Consider the following 23,688-nt stretch of genomic DNA (forward strand, 5'->3'; position numbering starts at 1 on the left):
ATACAACATACCCTTGATTTGGTCCACGGCCTCAAAGCTTTTATGTGGCTTCTGCTCCACTTTAGGAATTTTGCAAATAAATTGCTGAACTGGATTTGTTTTGAAGAAAGCATTTGTTTGTTTTCAAATCATACACTTGGCTAAATGAACAGGATCCAGCTTTGTGCTTTCTCCCAGGCTGTTTGGGTTCCAGTAATTCTTTGCTGCTGTATGTTTGAAGGAGATTAAGGGGACAAGAGATGGGGCAGAACTCAAGTGAGCCCTGCCTCCAGTTCCACATGACCTGTGCCTATGGACAACACTGACTGTCCCCTCTCTCCTCTAATGGCAGCTCCCATGTCAACATGGATGTCAACATCCCATGTGCATGTCAAGCATGAACCCAGCCTGGTTTCAGCCAAAGAAGTAGGTGCACTCCCAGAGCAGCTGCTTTGTCCTGCTTTTAGATAATTACTTTAGAAGAAGAATCATGCCCAAAACATGTCCACTGCTCTCTGTGGGCTTCAAAGGGAATCTGAAGAGTTAGATCCTATGAACATGACAATGTTGTAGCAATTTTGGACTGATTAGCTCTTTTTCCAGTATTTTCCATTATTATTTTAGTCTGTAGAAATAACATGGATCTGATTTGCATTTGATATATGCCTGCATCTGGGCTTCCTGCCCCCATCCAGCACAGAACATCCAAAACTGGCACTGACTGCGGAGCCAATGAGAGGCACCTCTCATCAATACCAAAGATGCCCATTAACATCTTAATGCAAGTTTCTTCTGCATACCTCAAGTCTACCCAATACAGAATTGGGATAAAGATACTGAAACTGATGTCTGATTTAAAGATCTTGCACGCCACAAGACCCAGGGGCTATTAGGAATAGAAACGTAATGGGTACAACTAGCAGAATGAGATTTGAAATCAGTGATTTCAAATGACTGATCAGAAGCTGTTGCGCAGACAGCAGATGAGAAAGAATGAGAGCTTCTAATATATGAAAGCTCAGACCTCAGGACCTTTGAGGACAAAGACACTGCCTGAGAGGAGGAAGAAAGTCATATAAAGAATAACCTTGTAAATAGCACTACCATAATCAAAAAGATGTTTGTGAAAGGCACAGAACAAAATGGCTGGAGTCAATAGAGACAGGCCACATTTGGTGACAGAAGCATTTGCTTTCGTAACCCCAAGTCATGTCAGGGCCAGGAAATAAAGTTCACAGTCTGAGCACACTCTGGTTATATCACACCTTGATCACACACAGGGGAAACTGCTCCAGAAAGGAAGCACAGTCTTGTTTTATGCTAACAGTAACCAGCACATCCCATAATTTCCCCTGTGCTTCAGCGATGGAACTGGCTCTTCCATGTGAACAGCAGGGCAGCAATTATTTTTAGTGGCTAAAAAATTAATCTGATGCTCTCTTCTTGATATCTTCCCATCTACCTCAGAGTTAGCCTCCATCAGGGCTACAACTTCTATTTCCCGGGGATATCTTTACATAAGGCAATATCAGGCTGATAGAAAGACACTCACAAACACGTTCCTTAAAATAGTCCTTAATGTTATCATTAAGCTGACAAAATCAAGGTAGCCTAAGCTCGACAGAAAACTATGCTGATACTTCATACCCACAATATAACATTGCTACAATAGCAATAATGTGTGCATTATGGATTATCAATCCTGGAACAGCAGAACTGGCATCTCTCTCAATCAGCTGCTAAATTATTCTTAGCTAGTCCCTAAATTAAACATTTAAACAGACAACCCTACAGAGAATGCTTTAGAAGTGGCTTTATGAGATCTTAAGAGCCTGATGTGCAGCAGTCCAGAGAACCAAGGGTTTCTGCTCGGCTTTGGCTGGCACTGGGCAGCTCAGCATTACTGGAGGCTGAACTCCTGGGGATGCCTGAAAGGGTGCAGGTCAACCCATCCCCTTTCTGAGGCAGATGCCACAGGAGAGAGCAGGAGGGAAGGGAAACAACTGCTGATCTGCTGGACGGCAGGAAAACCTGACCCTTTTTGGCCGTATGTGTTTAAGGCAGGGCTGGGAACTAATAAGGATGCTGGGCTGAAAATGTTCACTTACCACTTAATTCCACGACCTTCTGCAAATTGCCTGACTAAGCACCATCCATAGCTATAAAAGTGGACACAAAACACAGCCTGGATGATCTATCTGGAAGCATTATGCGTGATGGGTGTCTGAAAGCTACTCCTGAGTCATTCCAATACAGAAGGAAGCCATACTGTATAAAAACCTGCTAATGGCAGACAGAGTAATTCTCTGCACCTGCAAGTCTCCAAAGGCACCTTATACTGACCTACAAGACACTGCTCTCCAAAAGAATAAACACACTGCCAAATAAGAAGAAAAATACATGTATACTGAGGTACATAAATCTCTGGAGGGCTTTTACTGAGCCACATGTGGATTAGCTCTGCTGTATTGCTCAGATGTCTTGAAATAATCCCCTTCTGGAAGATAATTGCATAGAAAACAAAAATGATTTAAATAAAAATATTAGGGTCTGGAGTATTACTTCACCTTTCCCAAAGCTATTCTGTGCACATCCACATGTACCAGACTGCACTGAAAGATAGAAACTGATCTCACCTTATCCCTTTTTTGTTGCTGTCAAGGTATTTTTAATCAGTTGTCTAGTATTATTAGTCTTTGTGTTTTCTCTTGTAAGCCCTAGTCAAAGTCAAAGCATTCCTGTGCTCTTGTATGTGTGAGTGGGCCAGTTTCCTCCTCAGCCAACCCCCAGGTTACCCTTACTCTGCTCAGGCACATCCACAGATCACAGTCATTGCATCCTGTGGTCAGCAGGTCCTGGGCTTATTCAGGCTCGTGGGTGTTCTTCTGAAGTCACTGATTCAGCTTTCAGGCTACGCTTGTTGGTCACTGCAGGCAATGCCTCAGAGAAAGGGATATTCCAACCCCATTTAGCACCTGGGAAACTGGGGCATAAGATAGATTTGCCCTGGATCTAATAGAAACATGGAAGCTGAACCCAGATTTGAATCCTACCTGAGACATTACAGCCATAGATACATCCTTTCTTACTGCATCTCTTAATCTGAATTCCATTATCTTTACCTTTTTTCTTTCCTTATAGCTAACAGCTATAATTCATAAACCACTCTGAAATAGAAATTAAGTAACAAATTATTAACATACTGCTTGCATCTCTCCCTCAGTGCACAGCAACTCCTAGTTTCACAGTGATCACCAAAATACTGCATCCAGCGTCACAGACAATACCAAATATTGTCACTAAACACTTTAAAAGCAAATTGTGACTTCATCAAATCTTTACACGATTGACACAGAAGTTGCTTTCCTTCAGACTCAATCCCCTGTGCTCATGAACCTGTGGAGTGGAAGTTTTTTACCCACTTTTACCCACTTGGCGCCTTCCATCTCAACTTCTTTCTGAAGTTGATCATCCCTGTGGTGCCTAAATGAGAGATGACAGTGAACCCATAGGGAAAATAAGGCTGATGAAATGCAAAGCAGCCTTATTTATGATGAGTCTGTGTGCAAAGTGCATTTCAAACTTGGTTTTTCAGTAATAACCAATGTTGGGGGGAATGAGGCAAGCCAATATTTGCATTTGATATTTTGGAATATTTCATCTTTTTCTTTCTCCTTTGGCTCACTGATGCACAATTATTACATTTTTTTCCATTTGACTTGAAGATCTGAGTGATAACTAAAGCTCTGCAGGAAATGTAACTAGCATCTTTGGGGTCTGCAGATGGAGAGGGTGGGTTTGGGCAACCTCTCCTTTCAGCCTACAGGAGATCAATGTCAGCTGCTTGGATTTGGAGGCATGTTGCTGTGGGAGCCTCACACTGATGCTCTCAGTATCATATTCCTGTTCCCCATTGAAAAGAATTACTTGACTTTGAAGTATTATCATGGTTGCTCCTCTTTAAACAAATCTCCTGTCTTTCTGAACAAAAGCCATGGGCTATGAAGTACTGCTCCAGGGCTGGCCACCTCCAGGCAAGGCTGGGGAGCAGCCAGCAAACCCCTCTGCCATACGGTGAGTCCAGCATGCATCTGGCCAGGGTTTTGCCAGTAAAGTGCCAAAGACTGCTCTGTCCAGAGCACTGCCATGCCTGGGCCTTCGCTGGCCTGAATCAGCACAATGTAAAACATTACCTGAAGGAGACAGGATCAATAAATAAGTCACTCAATATTTCACCTTAGAAGTATGATTGGAGAACCCATCTGCTAACCCAAACAGATCAAACCCTCTCAGATATAAATCTGTGACATCAGTGAAATGCATTGAGTCAGGCAGTAAAGCACAAGATAACCCTGTCCTGTTGATAATGTGACATTCTGCCTTTGCTCCTCATATTGCATAAACGAGGAGGGGCAGGCTTCCTCCCACTGTTTGCATGGAGGGAATCTTGCTAATTTTTCACATCTAGCATTACAAACACAGCAGAAAGAGGGAGGGTGAGGCAGTCATGAGGCAGTCATCAGGCACACACAATAACACACTTGCAGCTCTCAGGCTCAAGGCCTCCCCACAGCGGTGGCTCCGTGCTTATGAACACTCTAAGCGCATCCCTAATGATCTCGCCCAGCCATAGCAGACAGCCAGGGCTTTGCTGCTGGTTATCAGGCACCATGATGGACCTGCTGCCCTGCTGTGCAACTGAGAACTGCCAGAAACCTGTGAGCAGAGCCTCTAGTTGGATCTTCGTTGTCTTCACCATAATTATTATACCTTTGTGATAAGCAGAAAGAAATCCAAAGGACAGGTCTACAGCTCCCTTGGTCACAGGAGCAATGAATCCAGTGTGTCCCCAGCATTCCCATGGCTCTGTGTCTGCTCCCACTATCCTCAGCTCCCCTTCCTCTATTTCAGACCATGCAGATAACAGTGTCCCTGAACGCACAGAACTGGCAAAATGAAATAGGCAGTTCCAAATTTAGAAGACAGTTCTGTCCCCCTGGAGCTATTTTTAACTTGTTCCTATTGGCATTTCTCTTTTCTCCCCGAGCTGGGCTAAGCAGCTAGTCCTTACTGAGATCTAGTCCCATATTTCTGCCTGTGTCGCAGCCAGGTGTTGCAAGGGTATCTATATGAGTGTGGCAGCTCCAGGCTTCTTGCTGTCCCCAGAGCCAGGCAAGCTGCATCACAACTGGCAGGAAAACAAGGGCCCAGCAATGGGAGCAGCCTTGAATTCAAGCCCAGTACTAAAGGAATTACTGACATAACACCCCAGGCTGTGTAGTGCAGACAAGTACACCAGGAAGTAGAATAGCCAAGAAAAGTAGTATAGCCATAGCCTAAATGTCATCTCTGCATGAAGCTGAAAACAGAACGCTACATTAATATCCCAGTGTGCTTTGCTGGTCTAACTTCCATCCAAAATAAGGGTCCCATTTTGCTCCAAACCATGCAGGCCATTATTTGCTTGCAATGCAAACCAAGTAGATCCTGCTTTAACTTTCTACATTAACAACTCATTGATCATCAACCAGGCATGAGAAATATCAGCTCAAACTATAAATGCTCGTGAGATTTATGGTCAGAGAATGGTACAAAGAAAACCATACCAGAGCTGTCCCTTGAGGGCTCAGGTACTGCCTACTGCCTCCAGCTAGTGGTGCAGCACAGACCTCTGCTCCTCAACTGAAAGGCAACCCTGTTCACTGGGCAGTGGTGCAGGCTGTTTTCTCTTGCACCAATGTGGAACACCACACTTCCTCAGTTTGTTGCACTGACTTCCAAATACATAGCAGTAAAAATAAGCTGTGGCCCTCAAATTTTGTGTGAATGAGTGTAAATCATTACTTCAAGCATGAAAACTGCAAACCTGCTTGTAAGATTTATTATTGTCAAGCTGGGCAATTACAGCATGGAGTCAGGTTTGTGTTTTAATAAATGAAGTACCAAAGCTCTTGCCAAAAGAGGAAAAAAGAATTAAGTCAAACTTAATCTGATCCAGATGGGCTGCACCAGGTTGTCCCCTGTGTGGCACTGATTTGATAAGAGACCTGGATCTTCTGCTGCCCTGCTGCCTGAGGAGATGACACACTGCAGAACCCAACTACAAGAGATACAATGGGTTTTTAAATGACCCAAATTTAAAATTAACTAACTCTTTGGGTTTTGTTGTATGACGGGTTTGTACTCAGCAGATTAAGTGCCAGCAGGGAGGCAACCAGCAGAAATAAGCTCTGCTGCAGCCCCCAAAATGACAGGGGTGGGGAACAATGCAGACCCAGCCGGTGGTGACAGGCTTCTGCACAGCTTAAGGAAAGGTGAGAATATCCTCTCTGGGTTGCTTAATTTGTAAAAAAAAAAACCAGTGGGGACCTCTGCCAAAGTAAATGAACTCTGTAAGAGATACACTTATGTTCTGTACTCTTTCTCCCAAACAAGTGCAAGATAAATACAGAAACACCTTCATCCTTCGACGCTGCCCACTGAGGAACACAGCTTAGTTTGCTGCATTCCTCTGCTCCTCTTGCATGGACGTACCCAGCCATGTCCTCACAGTCAGGCACTGCTAAATCCTAGTTTGGTTTTTTGCCTGCTCCCACAGATCTGGTATCTCCACCTGCAATTCTGCTCTGGGTCAGCTCCTGCCCCAGGATCAGGCAGACTGCTGCTGTCTAACTGGTCACATAATGAGAAGCTTGAGTCCAGGCTAGAGATCCTGCATTTGGGATACTATGCTCCTGCATTTGTTTTGTCTCTCATGGTAGAAGTACCATGTGGACTGAACCTGCCAGAAACACTGCTACGGTCCTGCTCTGTCCCAGATTAAGGTGCACTGTCACACTCAGGGTCTAATGAAGAGCACTTACTTTCTCCTCTTCCTTCTGCCCTTCTTACTGAGAATGTTTCTCATTTTCACGCCCGATTTCACTACTGACACTGCCAAGAAGGACAACACAGGAGCTGAGACTCCCCCACATTGACAAGACAACTCAGCTGTGTTGTACTTTGTGCTGGGCCATAGGACGGGGACAGATGGTATCAAAACCTGGCAATCCTTTATCCCTTACCGCCAATAAAAAAATATTTTCTAACAATCCCACAGACAGGTAAATGATGTCCTTAACTTGGCAACTTCATTGAGTTCTATTTTGTTTTGTAAACTGCCCCATATCTTGCCTTGCTACTAGTCTCAGTGTTCAGGGTCACAAGTAAATGAGACACATCTGCTTTCCATTTAAAGGAGTGAGGAAATAGTTATGCTGCAGGAGAACCTGTGGTTTTGCTTGCAGTGTCAGAGGAGGCCAGAGAGGTGCCACAGGAGGCTCCAGGGTACCTGAAGATACTGCCTGGCCTGGATCAACTTATTTGTATTCCAGTGGCTGGCGGCAAGCCACTATGTTTGAGTTTTTGCCCTCAGTAGATGGTTTTACTCTGCTGGAGCCCAGCATCATGCTGGGGGGGAGGGGAGAGGAAAGGAAAACAGGCATCACCAGTGTATACCCAGTGTTCTGACACACTAGTTAAGTTCTAAATTATGGTTTTAATTACTTGGCATGATTTATTGAGACAGTGTCTCAAGGTCATAAAGCACCACAAAGTGACACAACTTGTCTGCCAGTCTGAATCTCTGCACTGAACTGCTCCCTTCTCTTCTGCACTGTCATCCTCCTTGTGCCTCCTCCCACACTATCCAGCATCAATGTGGATACGACAACACTAAGTACCTTTGAGGGCTAATTTGGTAGCTCTGAGCCACAGTTGGAAAGGGAAAGATTTGGGGATAGTAAGCTGGACTGAAGGGCTGGGCTCCAAGGAATGTGTAATATAGGTCTACCAAAGGAGTAGTTAAAAGCAGTCCTGTTGCTGCCCCTGTGATAAAGAAATAAAAAATCCACAAAGCAGAATGCTGCTGTAATGCCCCTCATACAGCATGCCACAGACTTTTGGGTGCACGACAGAACAGACATGCAGTCCACTGAACTTGTCCTGTGCCAGCCTGAAACCAGCAAGAGGATGGTCAAGGCCCTGCCCAGGCCTATTCTGCCCGTAGAGCTGTAAAGAACTCACTGATTTAAGTGTACCACAGGAGCTGCTGTGCTTTGCCCCCAGTGCATAATGATGTGCTGCTGCCCTGCCAATTAAAGCTGCTAACACTCTTCATGCCTTTGGGAAGGAATTTGTGCCCTTCCTGTGGCAAAACAGTGCAGGGTGCCAAGGAAGAGACACTGGAATCCAACCCTCATGCATTTTAAGGCTTCTATAAATAATTAAGGGAGCTCATTAATTAATAAAAAGAAAGTGAAATTGAAAAAGCAGGAGGAGAGGGGCAATGAATACCCACTGGGGGATAATAAGTATGTCCTACACTGCAGCTTACACAGACTGAAGTCTTTTAGGGAGGGTAAAAGTGGCTTTGTGGTTTGAGCTAGAGAAACAAATCTTAGCTGGAAGGAAAATCTTCTGGGAATAAAACAGCTACTTCCTAAATCCAAGTTACATCTTTCAAGACTTACACCCTCAAGTGAGGACAACATGGGATATATGCAGATGCATCTGTGTATTTCTCAGACAGATGAGGAAGAAAAGGCTGTAGCTGGTGCCCGAGGTTGGCTTGCACCAACACACCTTTGGGGAAGAGATAAAATACAGCAATGCAATAAAAAACATTTTTCATTAATTAGATCATTATTAGTCTCCTTTGGCTCAAACACGGGCAGCTTTGAAGCCCTAGCTGCTATCAAAGAAAAGTATTACAGAAGTTCCACAAAGACGGAAAGAAATACACACAATAAAGTCTGGTAACATCCCAGTGGGTAAGAACTGGGAGAGTACACTGACTGCAAGGAACTAATTACAGCAGCTCTGAAATCAGCTTAAATCTGTGCTAAACACCAACACGGTGCTTTGGGCCATCGCTTCAAGTGCAGAGAAGAAATGTGACAAACACACAGACAAGTCATTCCAAAAGAAAAGCAGGAAATTGGAGGTGCAGCTGAATGCTTGTGAGGCCACAATTACTCAGTGGGGGTTTGAAACTGCATATTTCATGTGCACAGTTACCTCTTTGCACTCCTGCCTGCATATTCTTGCATGGGATTTCAATGCCTATCTTTTGAGTATAACCTTGGTATCTAAAAACACGAAACTTGCCTGAAGTGCTGATCCAAACACCTAGCAGGCATCAGGGTTTTGAACAGGTGAAAGAGGCTGGTTTCTCTCCTGTTACTGACACACTGCCTGACACAAATTGGTACTTTGCTGCTGATGACTTCTCATCTCCTGAATATTCCCCTTGGAAACTCTGGTATGCAGCTGGTGAGCTATGCAGCACAAGCGAAGGGAGAGGAGACGTACGTCTGCCCTACAGGAGGGAATGCAGAGGAAAGGCATTAAATGAGGTTGAAGCCTGCGATCTTGCCAGATCAAGAAAGTGGAAGGTAATAGAGGCAGCTGTGCTAAAGTGCTATCTTTTGCTGTCAAGCAGCCTGACATTTGCTCTGGTTTCAAATACTTATAATCTGTTGTGAAATATCCTTTGGTTTTTCCTGTCAGCAGCTCTGCAGGGATGCAGGGGGCATGGCTGGGCAGGCAGGAGGACGATGCATGAGGCCGTTCAGCCCCTGCTGCCTGCCCTGCAGAGCCTGCCCAGGACTGGGACACAGCCTCCATGGGAAAGAACCTTCCTTCTTCCAATTCTGCTACAAGAGCCTTCACCATGAAACAAACAACCACGTACATTGGATGCAAAATGTATTTAAGCAGAGGGAAAAGCAGTCAACAATAAGGTTTAAGGTATTAGGACAATACTCTAAATAATACTCTCATTTCCTACTGTACAGCCTATATGGCTCTTCACCATGACAGATGTTTAATAACACCCAGCCAGTTGTATGCAAGTAGTAAAGAAACAGTTCCTAGTGTAGAGCCAGCACAATCCTTATTTCTGTATTTTCCTCCCTCAGTGTAAGCCCCAAAGCTAGAATAACTTTCACATCTGCTCCACCATCAGGTTTTAGTGCTCTAACTCCACTGTGCTGGCACCCCACGCTCCCAGAAAATGATACTAATCCTAAAATATGTGTCTGATGTAATGTCTGTAAGTAAAATGTGGGGGGAAGGGGTTGGGCTTATTTGCACTGTTAGCAGCCTGCTGTGCCTTCCATGAAAGGGCAAAAGAAGGGAATAGAGCTTGAAGAAATCATGCTAAACAATAGCTGCAGAAAAGTTACTCATTACTATTCCACAGTAGTAATAAAAGTTTGCATAAATGTAAGAACTAATGGATGAAATAATAATTAAAAAAATATATTGTCACTTATAGGGAAAAAAATCCCTGTCCAACACTGCAATGATTTATTAATATAAGTAATCAATAGCAATAGGTCTGTATCAGTTTTACATCCAATTTAAACTTTCAGGTCTCAATGTACTCATTAAATAATAGAATAGATTTACATATTTTAATTATATTTTATGGATTCTGAACATAATGTAATTTCAAAGGTTTTTCAGGAGATGATTAATGAACAGGGCAGTTATTGTGTGTGCAGGACTTCAGTGTGGCACGAGCTCAACCCCTGATGTGAGCAGCAGTGGGGTCACCTACACATACAGGCATGTGCATTGAACTGCTTGAGCTGAAATGAGGAACCAGAGGGCAGAGTGAAGGTGCAAACCCCTTTGGCTTTTAGCACCCCAACAAGCAATCAGTTACACCAGGAATACATCAAGACATTGGCTCAGAAAAGTACAGCTCATCTGTGTTCACTGAGCAGGACTGTGTGAAACACAGAAAAGGTATTTCAGGTCTTATGCCAAGGACCTGTCCAGGTGAAATCCCTTAGCCCAAGCACCACTCCTGCATACATTCAGGTGTGTTGTGTATTTTACAAGTGGGAAACCGAGCTCAGGAGAGGGAGAATGAACTCGACCCAGGTCCCAGAGCAGATGGGGACAGAACCAAGACAGGGCTCTCTATCTCTACCCTTCTTATTCCAGCTGTTAGGCTGAAAGAATGATTTCAGAAAAGGCTGATGTGTCCAAAACTGCTCTTCCAACCAGCTAATAAAAGGTAATAAATCTTTTCTGCAAACCTTGAGTCTCTCACATCCTTAAACAGCCACAACTGTAACACCATCACTATTGTTTCTAGATTCAGGAATTACTTATCAATAAGATAACAGCTCCCTCAAACCAGGGTCAAAACCTACTGAAAAAAACATCCCCATGAGCCTCAGCTTCCTTCTGAAGGCAGGCAGTAAGGAAGATTTGAAATAAAACCTGAAATGCAAACATAGAGGAAAGAAGGTCAGAGCTGCCAGCTCTCTTGACTCCACTGAAGATCTTTAATGCTCCACGTTTCCTTCACAGCTTCAGCTATTTGGTCTTGTGAGCAAAGAAATAGAGTTTCTAGTACTCATGACTGCGGAAGAAAAGCTGAAAATTCATCTGTTGACTGCTCTGAACTGTTGCACAGCAAATGGTCACATACAGTAAAATTCTTCCTACTATTACAGTCAGATTAGACCTTGTTCTGCAGAAACCATCATGGTAATAAGCTGTACAACTTGAGGTTAGTAAATTCTGTAAATGTTTCCTTTGATGTTCACATATTCTCTGTTCACCATACAGTACCCTGTCCTTCTAGTCATGGAATGCTGTTTTGGGAGTGGCAACTAGTGATTTAATTAATCTGTTATCTTCTGCCCTCATGAACCTTTTCCTCTATCACATAACAAGTTTATTTTCATGGGTCAATAATTCCTTGTTCTTGCTGCTAATACTTCTTCCCCTGAATATGCACAGAGGTGACGGTTCAGTTTCATTGATTTTCCCAAAAAGGATTTAAAGTCAAGTGTAAAATACAGCTAAACTACAACAAGGGAAGGAATTCCCCCCAAAGTCAACCTGTGATGGCTGAAACAGAAATCCACTACAAGGTATTCTGTAAGGAGGCACATCCTAAGAGAACAAACGGTATAAGATCTGTAAAGATTTTGATGCTGCTTGTGTTCCAGCTCTCTGCTTGAGCAACCTCACTGTTACACAAGTTCCACTACACGAGAAAACATTAAAGCCTTCTGACACACACCTTAGTTAACCAAAGTGAGTCATAGGGTTACAACTATATCCGCTAGCAGATCAGACGTGCTTAAACATCCTACTAGTTAAGACTGCATCAGCCTTGACCTCTAGGCAAGGTCTTTTCTCTTCTAGCTTAGCCGCACCTTCAAACCATAAAGCAAGTTTCATTATCTTCTCTGAAGAACCCGAATGCATCACTTTGCCATTACTGCCAGTGCTGTTCAGAAACTTGTCCCCAGGGTCTCATCTCTCAGATGGCATCCCTGTTCCCTTCAGCCTTGGCTCCTATTCCAGCTCTCGCTGATGTTTCTGCATTTGCTCAGTAAACACACCAGGCTCTGTATAATGTAAAACATGAGCATCTCCTACACTGATAGAATTACTTCTGTGCTTACACAGCTACTTAATTCCATTTTGCTATTGATTTGTCATTTTAAAGTTAAATAATAAACATGGATTATAGCCAGGATACTAAGTGTTGCTTTTTCCCCCCTCTAGTTTTTGATTTCTGTGTTTATTTACTGATAGATTTAAGTACTCCCTATTGCATTTCACACATAATCTGGCAAATCCTGAGGATTTACTTTCACAATTGATTAGAAAAGTCAATGTTCTACAGATAGGATTAAAATGGGAAATATCTAGAAGCTTTGATGGAATCTACTTATGACAAATATCTCCACTAGGCTCTCCAGCCCTTAAAACCCTGTGTTGTCAATGTTGTGATGACAGAACCATTTCCTACTACAGGTATTATGCTCAGTTGTCCATTGTGGGAGGGCCTTGTAAGCATCTCATTATAAGCACATGGGAAAAGACCAGTGTTTTCCATTTGCTGGTCACTTTCTTCTCCTCAAAACACAGCCAGACAGGCTGGGAGGCAGTGCTGAGGCAAACAGCGTTTGAGTGTTGTCACTTGAGTAGTCTAAATTTAAAAATTCAGAAATGGCAAGATGTGACATTTTGTTTTTCCCTTTTTTGTTCTAGCTCCAAACCATGTTTCACTTCTTCAGTTTCAGTTATTTTTAAATCAATGTCTAGAATTTTTTTTAATGCTTTCTGATAGGGCAAACTCCTTTTTAGCATTTGGATTCCCTGACAAACGGTGAACCTGGTTCCTTCTGATCCACTCTCACAACCAAAACCAGATCAGTTATTCACACGCAGCTCACTCCAAAGTGGAATAATTTTCCAGATCATGACATTTCAGTGCAGAGTGATAAAAACATTAGGCTCGTGTCAGAGAGCACATTACAGGGCAGCCTGAAGAAGTAGATCTACTCCTAATCCCATTCTCCTGGGGTTGGGGTCCCTCTCACTGATGCTGCTGGATAGTAAAGTTAAATTCTGCTGCACAGTGCCATCAGTGGTTCCAGTTCCTAAGATAGGCATTGTTTTGCTGTTCTTAGTGAATTTAATGCCAAAATGTGGGGGCAAAGAAAAGCCACCATGGCTCAAGCTGGGGCTGACAAATTCCTGAAGAGAGCAAGGCATTTCTACGCTATTACCTGACCACTGGAGTCTGTAAAACAGTCAGTACTTATTGACCTTGCCTGGTAGAGAAAGGTCAAGTGAGCAGACAGGAGAAGGTGAAGGTAAAACACTCTTTGTGTGTCTCCCTTCTAAAAGGTCACACAAAGCCAGAGAGACAATGCCCCCCCCCCCAGTCTGAGACACTGGAAAACACCCCAATTACGTGAGAATTACCATCCCCATTAAGTGGTAGCCATCACTGCTTAACTGCTATCCAGGGAGGCATCCTGACTGAGAGCAGATGAAGTTTAGTACATCTTAGGCAGTAGATTATTGCTTGGATATGAAGGAAAGGAAAACTAGAAATATAAGACTAAGGCATTTCAGTTAAAGCTGGAGGTGTTCATTTTTGCTACATAACACAGAGCAGAACTTGGGCTCCACTGAATTGGGCTGTCTTTCTCTCCTCATCCACAAGGTCAGGGTCTTGCAGGGGCTGGGGATGATACAACCCTCTTGTCATTTGTTTGCTCCCAAGTAGGGAAGGAGCAGGAGTGGAGCCCTGCTCCAGGACACTCAACCCAACCCAGGCTGGACTGTCATGTTGTGGCTCTGTTTTCTCTGCAGAGCTCAGAACAGCTCTAAAGCATCTTTTATTCAGCTCTAATCAAGCCCCCTGTTCCTACTGTAAATCCTCTGGCCTCAGTAAAGACTACGGCTTTGTCAAGATAATGTGACCCCCTTTTTTTTATTATTTTTCATAACCCAGAAATTCCTCTTTCTTTGACCTTTAAATGAAGATGCATGCCAAGAAAAATCCAGGGCTTGTTATCAAGACAATCTGTGGCACAGGCTGTGTGGTAATGTCCTCCTGAGGTGATGAATCAGATCTATCAGTGTCTAGATACTAAGGCCTTTTTTATCCTTGCGAACTTGGCTTTCCAAATCTTTAAGCCTGATCAGAGATACAGGCACTACAAGAGCTTACTTAAATCTCAGCAAGACAAAAAGAGGGCGAGGGGGAGAGAGCTCACATAAAATAAAGAACAGCACTTTTTAAAGATAAAATATAACTCTAGGTACAATGAAAGCCTTTAGAGAACAGAAGAGATCTTTGTCAGGAATGTATCTCATTTAAACCCATTGTTTCACTGCATGCTTGGCAGAAAGGCAACCATTTATCTTGCCTTTTTTTCCCTCCTTTCCTGATGCTAGTTTCTATTTCATTAGGAAATGAATCACTGATGAGGTGCTAGTCCTGTCTCCCTGCAAGCAGACCTCAGAAACAGGGGAGTCAGGAAAACGAAAATTACATATAGTTTTACAACCAAAACCCTGAATGTTTTTACAAGTCCAGTATTATATATGTTGTGCTGCATTATGGATATCTGCTGCTTAGCGTTTATGGTATGCAGGCAAATAATTCCAAGCCAGAGTACCTGTGGTTAGATACCTTCAACATGTGTTAAGGCCGAACAGGAAGAAATTTTCAAAGGGAAAAACAAAGGGCAGAAGAATTCCTAGATTTTCACACAATTTCCCCTGTGGGTGCTGTGAACTGAACCTTCCTGGTTCACAGCACATTGCTGGAACACTGTACCATCTCCCAGAAAGCTCAGAGGGATCTCTCATTTTCACACTTGGTGTAGTGCACACACGTGTTCGTAGAGTTATATGCCCAGAGAAGGAGACAATCACATTTCTGTAGCTTGAATACCCCTGTGATGAGGCATAATCCTGTTGTGGTTTTGCATAGAGAAGCAAACTCCCAACAAAGCCACCTCAGCTTGAGTTCGACCTGTCGTTCAACACAACATGGATCAGGGTATTTTCTGTGCATTGCAGCTGCACACTGAGCACACAGAAGGTGTCAGGTACAGTGCAGTCTACACCCAAGCATCCTTAATTTGATGATGCCTGAAAAGCCAAATCCTGACCCACACAACAGTTCATTTTGGCTACTTCAGGTATTCCACAGAGAAAAAGGAAGAGAAGGGAAGTTGCTTTCCTACCCTCTGCATGAACACATCCACCATTGATTGTACTGGCGTGACACACAAACCAAACTGCTGTCAGAAATGCCCATCTTGGAGCTTGAAAAATGTGTCTAATAAAATATACTTCTCTCCACCTTCCTTGGTCTCTTTCATATCCTCTGACAATACTTCACATTACTACCATGGTGCTGTGTGAACCTTCACAGCTTCCAGCTACATTTTGGTTAAATTTCAGTTGGATAACCACAAAAGAAAACAAATGGATTTAGGATTTGTAGAATCTTGTCCCTCAGCTTTATAAGGTTAAGAAACATAATGCACATATTTATTTTATACCATTTGATACTTCCATTTAGTAGGCATGTAGCATTTAGCAAAGATACACTGGACTGACCTACTCAGAAGAAGCACATGAACAGGACTCACCACTTTCATTCAAGCAACCAAAAAGCTTTGAAAAGTGCTGTACTAAGATGTTGATCAAACTCCTGCACAGGTACGATTCTCACAAGGGCTTTTTATTTTGAAGATCCAGATTTACTGACCAGCAGAAAAATCCAACAGCCTTCTGAGTCTCTCCCTTCTTCACACGATGCACGTTAAAAGCCTAAGGTCATGCTGCAATCCCAATTACCTACCAGAACACAAAACTAAACCCACCGAGTCACCCTTAAAACTAAACATTATCCCACCTTCTGCTTCTCCTGGAAAGGTGCTTTCACTTTGCACATTGCTTTTTTACTTGTTCTAGAGTGAATTGGTTTGTATCTCAAAGCTACTTGTAACTAAATAAACCTGTAATACTGATTATAATGTTGCATTGTTTTTTTGCAGAGCCTGCCTCTCCGTTATCCTGCTGCTCCTTGTTTTCTGTTCTTAATAAAGCATTTCCAGGTCAGAGACAGGGATAGAATCATAAAATGGTATGGGCATGGGCAGAGACTTGCCACTCTAGACCATGTCACCCAAGGCTCCGCCCAACCTGGCCTTGAACGCTGCCGGGAATGGATCATTTACCATTGTCCTTTCTGTATCCTGTTGTACTGGGGTTTTCTCCCCTCTGTCTTTCTGTATTTGTGCAACTCACAGTGCACAGCATTTTCAGTAATGAGTTTGTGCGTTTTTCCTCATGGCCAGTTTTATTTCCTCTGTTTTCCCTCCTTCATACTGGAGCAAAGGAGGAAACCTCAAATGAACTGTGCATCAGCCCACTGATAAAGTGGAGTACCTTTCCCTGCAGTAATTACCATTGCCTAAGCTATACCCAAGCACAGCAAATCATTTTTATGTCTTTATGCTCTGCAGCTTGCAGAAAGAAGCCCTAGTCATAGGTAGACAGCATATGAATTGCCAGAAAAATACCTGCTTGTGTACAGATCATTTATAACCCAGCCAGCCCAGTGCTTGAGAGGGTTTTGCCCACTAAACATCTCATGAATCATTGACTTCCTTTAAAAAGATAACAATAATTTCAAAGAGGTGAGTGGGATTGGACTGGATCATTATGTTCTCCCTCTAGGGCAGGGAGTTAAAAGTTTTAATTTTCTTTCATCAATCTAAGTCATCACCCAGGGCTGGAGCCTGATGTTTGACTTCCACTAGTGGAAACCTTAGATAAGATGAGATCTGAGCACTCTCCACAGAGGGCTCCAGTGATGCTACTATACTCGTTCAGAAACGTGTATCTTCAGATGACTATAACCCTCCATCAAGCCCACTAAAGTCACCAGCAGCAGAGCTATCTGCCCATCTGCTTGTCACACGTTTACAAGGAAAGAGAAGGGAGCAGGGAGACGCTATTTTTGTGATCAGGACTTCCCAACCAGGTCTGTGTGACTGGCATTATAGAGCACAGCCATAATGAGTTCAGTGTGGCTTTGGTAGCCATGGATTCATTGCACATGTTCTGTAGAGCTGATTCGTTCAGGGAACACATCTGGGGTTTCCAGACATCTGGCAACCCAAGGTATTCCTCCAAACTGACATTCAGGAGCCTGAGTAATTGTTCTAAACCTTCAAATCTAGGCAGAAAAACAAAATATGGCCCCATAAACTCAGATGTACTGTACTCAGGGTGGAAGTGTTACTCACTCTCTCAGCATGTGTCCTGTGGTGGTGTGCTGCTTTCTCACCATCACTTCAGGACTGCATCCAAGTCTGCACCTGAATCCCATTTGGTTTGTTGTTTCACTGGCTCTAGTGCAGCAGTGGGCTTTTTTGTTGCCTTTGCGTAATAGCGGACCCTGAATCCTTGTTTAAAGTTGATGGCTGATGCTCTGATGTGCCATCACCCCAGCCACAACTACCATAGCCCTGAGCTAAGCAGTTTTTCTTGCAATTAATCTAATGGTTTTTTAATTTTGCAATAACTGCACATCCATTTAATGCTTTCCCAAAAAGTGCTAATTATTTTTAACTGCTATTTTATATGACTGATTTCCAGCACGTGCATTCTTTCTTTATTATTTTTTTATTAGAATTGATTTCGTTTTAGCCAGCTGTAAGCATTCTTCGTATTCCTGTCAAGAATGGAGGATCTTTCTCATAGGAGCTGTGCAGAAAATGAGGTACTGAATGTCCCCTACAGTCCATAACTTTACATAAAAAATACAACAGAAGGCTAAGACAAGCAGAAGGCAGTGAACAGGGAAGCTCATAAGGCAGAGGTGGGAAAGAAAAGTATTACAGAGCCACCATCATGGCTTACCTGGACTTCCCAAGAGTTTCAGAGGAATCCTGGCAGGAGGAAGTTCAGCACAGTCAGAGATGCAAGATGCTCCAAGCCTTCCGTATGTCAGCTTCGAGCTTTCTCATGGTGTGTTTTATGTGTTCAACCTGGAGAAGAAGATACCATATTAATATACCAAAGGACAAAGCAACTCAGAGAAGACAGTGTCAGAAACCTGTTTACAACAGGTTGTTGATGGCACATTGTACCAGCTATGCTAAAAAACACTTCTGTAAGCAAAAGGAAAACGAGGGCACCAAGTTCATTGCTTTCTTAATCCATCTACTGACACTGCCAACAAAGACAGTCCTGCCTTTAGGACCAGATTTAGTGAAGTTTTCCAAACAACTTATTTCCTATGTGCCACAGAAGACAACTGGAGTGACAGACTGCAGACAGTGCAGCAAGTGAGCAAATCAGTCAGGTCGGAAGCACCTCTTCCAGCCTCAAAACAAGATCCACCTTTTCTGCTAGCAGCTGTGCCCAGGAATACAAACACACAAGTGATGGAAGGAGATTCCTGCACTGCACAATCACCACCATGTACCAGCTACTGCAGGGGACAGGGCTTGGAGGAGGAGCTGAACTGCAAATGACTAATCTTACCCAGCTACTGCTTAACTAACATCCAGTTCCCTATTCAGGATACAGAACTGAGTTATAGTTGAATAGGAGTATTTAAATAAAAGGTATTTCAATAAAAATATATTCAATCTAAAGAAAATATTTTTTAAAGGTATGGATGTATAGAACTGGTGTTTCTACCCTTACGCACTGATGATATGTGCTCTTTAAAATCTGGTTATCAACCTATAATGTTTTAAGAGTGTATTTATATTTAGATGCTCACCCAGATTTCTTTGCAAATTAAACTGAAGCCCTCAGAGATACTTCACTTCCTTTTGTTCTTTCTTCTCTAATTATACTGTGGCACTAATTATCTTATGGGCAGAAACAGTCTACAGATTGCTGCTGCTTCAAAAACTCAACCGCTGCTCCTGCTACTCTCTTACCTTCTGAGTATCTTCAGTCAAAAAAAAGCAACCTGAAACACCATGCAAAGCAAGCAAGACTGCCCTAAGTTCTCTCCTTTCCTGCAAGTTCTCTGCCTCCCCTGTTCTCACCTGCTTCCTATCACTACCAATCCCCAAAGTTTGCTTCATGGTTATCCTTGATCTACAGCACTTCTCTATAGACTACAGATGGTACCTCTGCTCTAAAAAGCATGACTTTTTCCCAAGTAACACAATTCAAGTTGTTATGATCTTCTCCTGTAGCCTTTACGCGGATGAGTAGTCTACCTCTAGTGTAACCCCATCTGGAGTAACTTAACAGCAGCTGTCAATAGTTGGAACCATGAATTTCTTAATCTCAGAAAATGATTGTAAAATTGGATCATCAAAGAGCACATTGTAGTGAATGCACCTGGTATTTCCTTTTAAGCATAAGCTCAATAAATGATGTTTCTAATGTTAAATCATGCAATGTTAACTTATCGCTAATGGCACAAATGTATGCTCGCTTCACAAGATCTACCACATTAAGACCCTCTAAAGAGAAGGAAAAAAGGGATCTCAACAAATTTTTCAACTCATCAACTCACCATGGAGTCAACTTAAAGCATTGATTAATAGGACCCTTGCTATCCCAGCTGAACCCATAAGTAGCTTAATAAGACATAAAATATTCTATTCAGGGTTTTTAGTTTAATACTTTTTATTGATTTTTTTTTTTTACAAGAAAATACAAGAGCAGTGTGCATCTAAAGAAGTCTGCACAAGGCCTTCATTTTGCACTGGCACATCAGAAGTAACGTTCATTCATTTTGCACATGCTACCAACCCACATGACCTTTAAACTGTTATTCAACATGAAAATTAAACATCTAGCAAAAAGCTCTGAAAGAAGGATTCATTAGAATACCTTGGATGTGCTGCGCATTGCATCAAGTCACACACACATTTAATGGGAAGCTGTTGATATCTCTTAACACCAGTGGTGAGCGGGACAAGTCTCATTGGTGGCAAAGAGGTTACCCTGCCATACACGCTCAGGATGTAGTTGGGTATTTATGAGTCTCATGAGAATGGAGAAGTCAGACAACAGCAAGGTCACCCACCTATGGGGCATTCACAGCTACGGTATCTCCTTGGCGCTCTGCAGCCCTGTATTACACAGAAAACTCATCACAACTGTCACCATCCCCAGGCCTCCTCACTTGTTCCCCACTCCAGACTCTCATCATAATCTTCCTATCAGCAGCCCCCTTCTCCCCAAGGCAGTCTGACACCCCTACTCTCAACTTGTGCTTTAACCACGAGACTTTCCTTTTGCCCTGCTGAGAACAGCCTCCTTGAATCTCCTTCTCCTGATCAGGCACACTGAACTAGGTGTGTGCTTTCCCCAGCTTGAATCAAAGTGTTCAAGTTCTTCTGTTAGCACTATTTCTGCTGGCAGGAACAGAGTGTTCCATTCACCTCAAAGCCATCAACTACTTCTGATGGCCCTCACAGCAGGTAGCTAGCAGTATTCCCACCTCCATTTGTCATGGTGCCCACACTATGTGGCTTTAAAGTCATTACACAGGGCAAGAGACACAGCTGCCTAAAGCACAGGTCTGCTTAATGGAAAACCAGGTTATTGTTGTTCTCTATTTTATCTCACTTTGTTTTTCAGTGTCTTGCCTAGAGCAAAAGGCCTAGAGTCACCACCACTGGGAAGCCCCAAGATCACACAGGCATCTCCTCCATGAGTCAGAGCATAAGGCAGATTTCAGACACACTTACCCTGAACAGAACTGCCTTCCCCTGTCCAACAGTGACCCCTTTGTGACATTGCTCAGTAACAAGCACAGACATTGCAGGGATGGGGATTGTAATCATTAAATTGTAAATCCCTTTAAATGCAAAGATCAAAGGGAAAGTTTCAATCCAATGACACATAATTAAAAATGCAGACGTGAAGAGCTTTGATTCATGAATGCTTATGTACTTTTAAATTGTTGCCAGGGAGATCAGGGCATGAGAAAATTAAAACCCATTACGCTTCAAAAGGATAAATGATTTTCACAGCTTTCGAACATTATTTCCTGTTGTGCACATTTTTGTGTGGTTTCACATTTCCCCGCCCTGCCCAGGCACATTAGTTCTGAAAAATGTTTTCCAGAAAATGTTCAGAACTCAATGAGATTAAAAGGAGATTAGTGAGCTGCCTGGATGGAGAGTTCCCATTGGTACTCAATGGCAAATGCTCGGGGCAGTTACAGTGGAACCCCACCACACACATTTTATCCTTTTACCTGTTTTAAATTAAGGAGCTGTGACCTTTTCATTCATTATGCTTTTTCTAATGGAGCCAGTACAATACAATATGGTACAGGCCATAAGCCAAATCTCCCTGAAGTTAAAAGAAAATATTGCCATGGCTGCAGTGGTTTCAATCTGTTTGTTTAACATTTCTCACTTACAAAATCAAAGCACTTAACTGAAAGGAAAAGGCTGCTTCCTATTTCACAAATACAAAATTGAGACTTGCAAAGTGGATGCGATTCTCAACCATCACATCATGGATGCCAGACTAAGTCTAGAGCTGTCAAGCTACAGCAAATACTCCCACTTCTGATCCATGGTGTCTTTCAGATCTGCCCTGCTTCAACACGTGATGTTAACACTCCCAACTGGCACCTGAGATGTCCTTTGAAGTGCTTTATAATCATCCCAATCTTACAAGAGACAAACAGTGTTGCTTCATATTTGCAAGCGTTTAGCAGTTAATTTCTTTGTTAGAAATGCATTGCTGAAATCCACCTGTGAGATGACGGTTACAATGACTCATAGGCAGCAGTTTCATTAGTGGCCTGAAAGTACATGTGAAAACAAGAAAATCCTCAGTGCTCAACTCATATTGCTGCTTAACCACTGGCAACAGGAAGGGTGAAGATGATCAGACAAAACCTTGAAACCTGTACTGTACACAGCTAGGTATTAGCCAGCCACTCTCCCTCTACAGTTGATGGAATACAGGAAGATTCATCTCATCTGCAAATACCTATATATGTGACTCTAGATGCCTCCGTACCATGAGGATGTTTTTGATTTGTATGTATAAAGTTACATAGGATGAATCGCACTATTCAAACATGTACCTTTGGGATGAGGGAATAGATACAGCCCCCAAGACACAGCAGCTCTAAATACACCAGAAATCCCATTCTGTTTCCATGCTTTGGAATTTCAGGAGTCCACATTTTCAATAAAGTAAGGCGCAGCTGCATCAGGCTGACTTGCTCCTCACTCTACTGTGGCATTTTTCAGCTGCTAGTCGAGCCAACCTTCACAAAATTTTCCCCAAAAGGAAAAAACCAGAGACAAGTAGCAGCAGACTAACCGAGCACTGAGCAGTTCAGCAGGCATTTGATGGTGAAAGGAAAAACCCTTTGTATTTACTTTTGAACATATCAATCAGACATTGTTTCTGCTGGAGACCAGTCTACTTCTGAAAAGTGTCTCTATGGCGGCAGCCAGCTGAGACACAGCAACAACGGGCTATCCCTATAATGCCCCGATCTGCCTTTGTTACCCACTGTATTCACTGAGATAGCTCCAGAAGTAAGGCACCCCACAGCTAAAACATCACCCCTTCTTGTTATTATTTCTAATGTCTGAATAGCAAACAGGAAATGATGAATTTATCCTTAAGTTGGTGGCTGCTCAGGAACATGCTTGTATTAGTCTTTGTTTACACTTATTGGATCAATAATGTTGCTAAATAATTCTTATTCTGCAGATTTCAGTCCAAAGGAGATTTTCTAGTCTCAGTTTCTTTGTGTCACAGACCATAATACTTAATCCATTTACCGGAAGGCTGAGATCAGTAACTTGCATTTGACTAAGGCAAAAACATCTGGTGTTGGCTTAAGGAACTGAAGTAGTGGAGAAGCAATTTATTAATTTTTTTTTCCTAAGTGCCTTACTTTTTATGTGAGCTTGGTCATAATGTCCCCATCAGCATTTTCTGCATGAAACAGCAAAACCACTCCATGTCCAAGCACCTCAATCCTCTCATACGTTTGGCTGTTAAACAATGTTTTCTTCCATGCACCCTCTGCGGAACAACTGTCCTATCTTAAGGGAGCAAGAGACCAGCTCCTCTGCAGGTTTAAGTGAGCTCTGACATAAGTTTACATCAGCTGTTTTGCCTTGAACATGGCAGTGCCGTAAGAGCTGGTTGACAACTCCTGGATAGTGAAGACTGTCTGATCTGAGCTGCCACCTCATTCATGTGAATACTCAGACTTCTCCAAACCCTCCAAGGAAGGACCTGATCACACTCCATACCAGAAGGGTTGCCTAGCCTAGTTCAGAGCTCTTCTGAAGTCCCTAGACCCATATGCACTCAGTCTTTGGTTTAAAGGAATTCACTTAAGATGAT

The 23,688-nt window shown here is 42.9% G+C and overlaps 1 long non-coding RNA gene across 1 annotated transcript in view; it reads right to left on the minus strand.

Annotated features, from left to right (window-relative positions):
- LOC133277753 (uncharacterized) overlaps positions 1 to 23,688 on the minus strand; it is an 82,045-nt gene that overhangs the window by 44,402 nt on the left and 13,955 nt on the right. The window contains exon 2 of the long non-coding RNA XR_009746321.1: positions 18,238 to 18,365. This is a non-coding gene — a long non-coding RNA (uncharacterized LOC133277753). The remainder of the gene's footprint in view (positions 1 to 18,237; positions 18,366 to 23,688) is intronic.

This window comes from Pezoporus flaviventris, unplaced genomic scaffold, assembly GCF_033815535.1.
Source record: "Pezoporus flaviventris isolate CSIRO_AGI_PZ_B2104156 unplaced genomic scaffold, CSIRO_AGI_Pfla_v1 ptg000063l, whole genome shotgun sequence".
In the NCBI taxonomy this organism is placed as follows: domain Eukaryota; kingdom Metazoa; phylum Chordata; class Aves; order Psittaciformes; family Psittacidae; genus Pezoporus; species Pezoporus flaviventris.